Here is a 6,427-nt window from a genome sequence, read left to right as displayed (position 1 = left end):
ATTTGTCTAGTGAAGAGAGCAAAACAGAAAAGAAAATTAAAAGGAAAGCTAGGGTTAAGAAAGCCAGAGTAGGAAGTGCCAAGGAAACAGGAGTCCACCTGAGAAGAAGCACAAGAAACACCTCAAGGAATAGCCTAGGAATTTCAGAACCTGAAACTGAAGAGAGTGAAAATGAATATTATCTCAAACAAAAGAAAGTTAGATCATCTGCTAAGGACACTGTTGAGAAGCCTAGTATGAGGAATGAGTTTTCAACTAACAAGAGGATGGGATCTGAAAAGATGAACAGACCTCCTACAGAATGTTTACATAGCTTAACACAGAATGAAGAATGGAAAGAGGAGGAGTTGCAGAAACTTCATTGGTAAGTAACTGGTAAAGTATCTATAATAGATTAACCAAAAAAACAGGTGAAAACAAAAATAGCATTCAAGGATTATTTAAAAGACCATTAACATAGACAATATCATCAAAAAAATAAAGGCATGAGAAATTAAACTATGAACACAGAATATAGATTGAACGTATCCGTAACTTCTAACTTTTCAGCCGTCTCTAAAATACAATGAGGAGAGTGAAAGTAACTTCATTTTCACTAAATATTTTGAAATAGCCAAATGCTGCTCTCTCTTGTTTCCTCAATTTTAAGAAATATTTGATAATTTAATATTGAAAACCTTAAAAGCTGACTAAAATTTTTAGTTTAATAGTTTTACCTCCTTTTGTTTATCAGGGAAGAAAGAATGTCTCAAAAATTAGGTGATATGACCAAGATTGTAGTTACTGCAAAAATGGAAGTAAAGTTCTATTTATCCTACACTATGATTAATTCATTGACCATTTATTTAACAAATGCTTTCTGTATAGCTATCAGTTTTTAGTGTTTAATATCCAAGATTTCACAGTTATTGCAGAAATGGAAGTAAAGTTCTGTTTATAACCCACACTTTCATTAATTCATTCACCATTTATTTATTGAATGCTTTCTCTGTGGCTATTTTTAGTATTTGAAGATACTACAATTAAGAAATAGATAAATTCCTTTCTTTTAAGGAGCATATGGCCTATTAGGGAAGATAGAAAATACAGAGGTAAACCAAGAAATATAAATAACTTTAAATTATTTCATGCTGTGAAGGAGGTAGTTCTGACACTGAAATGGAAAACTGTAGGTAGGGTGATCAGAAAAACTCTTGGTTGATGATAAGATGGTGTTAGTCTTACTTATAAAGGGGTTGAAGAAAGAACATTTAGGAACAGAGCAATATAAAGAGGCCTAAAGTTACAAAAATTTACGATGTGAAGCATTAAGATTACTGTCGTTACAGCATAATGAGTTTTAGAGAAAGAACATGAGATCAAAACAGGAGTAGTTTGAGCATGTCCTGCCTTCTAAGTCATGATTAAGAGTTTAGCGTTTTCATTTTGTTTTTAAGTTGCATCAAAAAGATACATATGGTTGTAGATTTTGGAAAGATTTTTTGAGGGAAGAGTTAAGACACTAATTGTGGGGCTGTTCTGATAGACACTGTGTTGTACAATATGAGAGCTATAAAGATTAAGAATATTGGATTAAATATAGCAAATATTTAGATAATATCAAATCTGTAAACCATGTCCTAAGAATCATGTGGCACCGGATCTAAATAATTGAGTGGATAATGATCTAAGGAATATTGAAATAATATTGCTGGTACCATTATCAGGGCTATAAAATGTGTACTGGAGAACTCTGCTGGCCTAGTGGTTAAAGAATTGTGCTGCCATGCCAGAGCAGACAATTCAAATCCACTAGCTGCACTGTAGCAGAAAAATGGCCAGTCTCCTCCTGGCAATTTACAGCCTCTGAAAACTTGCTGGAGGATTGGCTTTGAGTTGCATCCCAACAGCAGGTAACAACATTTACAAGTTACCTTTTAGAACATAATTATTTGTTAAAGTGGAAATTACCTCATACTGATTTTTTATTTCCTTTTATCAGAATATTTTATCTAAAATATATAACTTATAGTAGAATAAAGAATTTATAATCTGGAGTATATAACAAATAAATTAAGCTTCCACTATACTTATCACCCACAATATTTGAGAAACTGTAAAAAGATAGTTATGTTAAGAGTTCCCTAAAAAAACAAATCATTGGTTAGACTTCAGGAAAAAGTGTTGAAAGACTAAGGATGATTTTTCTAGTGTAATATAATACAAAAAATTAGATAGTATCTACTAGATAAATATGACTTCTTTAAATTAAAAACTCTAGAGTAAGGTATTGAGTAAAGGGAATTTTATTTTCTTTCCAAGTAATTACCTAGAATGATTTGGTAAGACCGCAATAGCTTAGTAAATGTCATTGATTCAGTGATAGTTTCTCAGGGAGTTATTTATATTGATTTGTAGTCTTACTCTTTATTTTATTCTATTTCCCTATAGTGCTTTTACATCTCTTCCAAAGGACAAACCTGGTTTCTGGTCACATGTAGCTATGGCAGTAGGTTCTCGATCAGCTGAAGAATGCCAGAAAAAATATATGGAAAATCCCCGAGGAAAAGGATTTCAAAAACATGTCACTAAGAAAAAGCCAGCTAACTCCAAAGGTCAAAATGGTAAATCCTTTTTTTTTTTTTTTTAACTGAATGATGTCTCTTCTTATCTTTATCAAAACTCATACGAAACAATGAGTTCTGGGTTGCAAGAGTAGTAAGTAAATTTTTCCTAATTTTCAATGTAGATATCTAATAATTTACTAAACATATTTCCTATTTCACAATGATTACTTCAAGTAAGAATTTTCTTAAATTTTTAAAACTAGAAATACTGGGGAGCTCTAGTGGCAAAAGCTGCACCGCAGTCCCAGAGGTATGCGGTTCAGATCCACCAGATGCTCTGCTAGAGGAGGGGCAGTCTCTTCCTGTACCAGTCAGATCACACACACAAAAAAATAATAAAATACAGCGCCCCAGAGGTGGACGTGAAACCCAATGAAGAAGCCGTCCTCTCCAAGCACAAGTGTAAGTACTGTAGCAAGGTTTTTGGCACCGACAATTCCCTGCAGATCAGTCTGCACTCTCACACCGGAGAGAGGCCCTTCGTGTGCCCTGTCTGCGGCCACCGCTTCACCACCAAGGGCAACCTCAAGGTGCACTTCCATCGCCATCGCCAGGTGAAGGCCAACCCCCAGCTGTTCGCCGACTTCCAGGACAAGGTAGTGCCAGGTGCTGGGGTGCTCCATGCCGTCTCTTTCCCTGCCGACAATGCCAGCGCCTCTGTAGACAGCAAGCCCGTCTTTGTGCCCGGGACACCCTCTGCAGGGTTCCCTCAAACTCTGCCATCAGGGACTAACCCCAAGGAGCTCCTGAGCGGTCCCTTCCCCAGCGACTTGCAACCTGGGCCTTCTCTCGGAAGTGAGGGTGGCACCCCTTTGCCAGGCGTGGGGACTATCTGGAATTCTCCCAGGCTCGGTGGCTTCTCAGGGAGTGGGACCCCCGAGCCTGGGTCGGAGACCCTCAAGTTACAGCAGTTGGTGGAGAACATCGACAAGGTCACCTCCGACCCCAACGAGTGTCGCATCTGCCACCGGGTCTTGAGCTGCCAGAGTTCCCTCAAGATGCATTACCACACGCACACGGGCAAGAGGCCCTTCCAGTGTAAGATCTGCAACCGCGCCTTCTCCACCAAAGGCAACCTGAAGACGCGCCTGGGGGTCCACCGCGCCAACACGGCCGCCAGGACCCAGCACTCGTGCCCCATCTGCCAGAAGAAGTTCACCAATGCCGTCATGCTGCAGCAGCATATCCGCGTGCACATGGGTGGCCAGATCCCCAACACGCCGCTGCCAGAGGCCCCCTGTGACTATTTGGGGGCCGAGCCCGTGGTGGGTGAGAATGGCGGCACAGGAGCCAGCTCCTTTGATGACATGGAGAGCAACGATGTAGACGCGGCCAGCCCTCAGGGGGGCCCCAGTGGCTCCAAGGGCAGCGGGGCCCTCCCCAAGCATCACTCGGCCTCACCCACGCTGGGGTCCTCTCTGGATACCCCTGGGAGGGCCGCTCAGGGTCCCCTTGGCCTACAGCGGCAGAGGAGCCGGGACAACAGCTCGGTGGAGAGTGACAGCTTCACAAATGATTCGTCCTCAGTGATGGAAGACCCAGAGTATCGGAGCCGAAGTCCTGAGGCGCTGGGGGAAGGCCGGGCCTTCCAGGTCATCTCCCCGGCGAACAGCCAGGCGGAGAGCGTCAGGTCCAAGTCCCCTGAGGCTGGAGGCCTTGCCGAGGGCGCCGAGATGGAAGCTCGGAGCAATGTCCCATCATTAATCAGAACCCAACCAACTTACGTCAAAGTTGAAGTTCCTGGCACATTCGTAGGGCCCTCGAGCCTGTCCCCGGGCATGGCACCCCTGTTGGTGGCACAGCCCCGACGACAGGCCAAGCAGCATTACTGCATAAGCTGCGGCAAGAACTTCTCGTTGGCCAGCGCGCTGCAGATCCACGACCGGACGCACACGGGAGAGAAGCCTTTCGTGTGCAATGTGTGTTCACGCGCCTTCACCACCAAGGGCAACCTCAAGGTTCACTACACAACGCGGTGTGAACAGCAGCACCACTCAGCGTGGCAGGAAGCTGGCCATCGAGAACACTGCAGCTCTGCTGGGCACTGATGGAAAGAGAGTCCCCGAAGTGTTCCCCAAAGAGATCCGAGCGCCTGCTGTGAACATGGACCCCGCCATATGGAACCAGTACAACACCGTGCTCAACGGTGGCCTCGCCTTGAAGACCAATGAGATCTCAGTCATCCAGAGTGGTGGCATCCCCACCCTGCCTGTGTCCCTGGGGGCCAGCTCGGTGGTCAACAACCCTACTGCCCCCAAGGCTGATGGCTCCCAGTCCAGCATCAATGCTGATGAAGGGAAAACAGGTACAACGGACGGTGTCTCCAAACACCAGTTCCCTCCCTTCTTGGAAGAAAGCAAGATTGCAGTCAGTTAAGATGCAGAGAAGTCACATGGAAGGGTGAGAGTCTAGAATCAGAGTGAGAGATCTAGAATCTGCCCCCCTCCGCCTTTCTCTCCTTTTAAAAATTTACAAAACCCACCTCATCTCGCCTCTGGTGGCTTTGCCCTCCCTGATGTGCAAATGGCCGTCTTAACAATCAACGAAGTTGCTATGCTGCTTTGCAAAAACGGAAGAAATATGAAAAAGGAAAGAAATCATGCTTAACAGAAGACTAGTATTTTTGTTTAACTTTGGAAAGAAGCGGGTCTTGCAAAGCCACTTTACTTGCGGCAAACTTTTTATACAGAACCTTTGGACCACTTGCAGTGACGTTTCCAAAACCCTGTGTCTGCCACCGCTTTGAAGGTGGGACACTTGGAACTGGTGGAACCACAGCAGAAAAGACAGCTGCATAACGGAGTGAGGGGCAATGGGGAGGTAGGGGGCTGTATCCTTGCTAACATACCTGTTAGGTGGGCGGGTGAGTGGATAGGTTCTCCTACCTTGTCTTCGTGACCTGCTTTGTACGTCTCCCCAACCCTGCGCCAACGTGCTCCTCACCCCACACACAGTTTGTTCTTTTGAATATATTGTCTTTTCAAAACTGAGGTTGGAGAATGCAATGAGTCCTTCAACCACAGAACCTTTGCCTAATGAGTGGGGTAACCTCATGGACAGATTAGTCCTTTGGGAATCAGTGCTGCTTATTTAATACAGTTCATTTAGAGGACCTCCCTCCCCAAGAATTCCAGCGTACTCCCCATGCATTCTGTACACCTTGTCTTCCTGAATGCCAGGATGACAGGTGAGTACCTGCATAGGGAACCTCAGGTGACTTAATTAAGCTCCCCAACCCTCTCTTCTCTCTGGAAGATCTGGGGATTTTTGTTCTTGAGAAAAAATTCTCATTGGAAGGTATGTTTCTTATTACAGGTTCACATACTCTCCTTCCCCCCCCCTCCTTTTTTTTTCAAGAAATATTTTTTTATTTCCTTGGTGACTTAAGCCAACTAATTATGAAGATGTTTCTACCCCCCTTCCCTGACAGCTACATGAAGGCTGCATAGTTGGAACAGGCAAGTCCTAGGTATAAAAGCTTTAATTTATCTACCTCATTTTCCTTTTAATGTTCTTGTAGCCATAGCCTCTATTTTCCTATTTCTGGGACCACTGAACTCTTCCCAGGCCATGTCTTAAACCTAAGAACTGGTGTGTTGGTGGGAGCAGTTTGGACATTGGAGATATTTTTGGTGAATCCCCCCCCCCCGAATCTCTTTTTGTACTACATGTGATACTGTGTAAACTATACATCTTTGTCTCAGTTTAATGAGGAAGAAGAATTTATAAAAAGCTCTAATTTTGAGGGCAGAGGATTCTTTACCCTCCATGTAGGGCATGGTGACAGGTGGATCAAGACTGTTACAAAAGTCTAGTTAATT

The 6,427-nt window shown here is 43.9% G+C and overlaps 1 pseudogene; it reads left to right on the top strand.

Annotated features, from left to right (window-relative positions):
- The first annotated feature begins 2,674 nt into the window (after positions 1 to 2,674).
- Positions 2,675 to 4,982, top strand: LOC102856112 (annotated as a pseudogene).
- Positions 4,983 to 6,427: the final 1,445 nt, after the last annotated feature.

Source organism: Elephantulus edwardii, unplaced genomic scaffold (genome assembly GCF_000299155.1).
Source record: "Elephantulus edwardii isolate Elephantulus edwardi_28Jun2011 unplaced genomic scaffold, EleEdw1.0 scaffold00179, whole genome shotgun sequence".
Taxonomy (NCBI): domain Eukaryota; kingdom Metazoa; phylum Chordata; class Mammalia; order Macroscelidea; family Macroscelididae; genus Elephantulus; species Elephantulus edwardii.
This window is presented reverse-complemented; position numbering and strand designations above follow the sequence as displayed.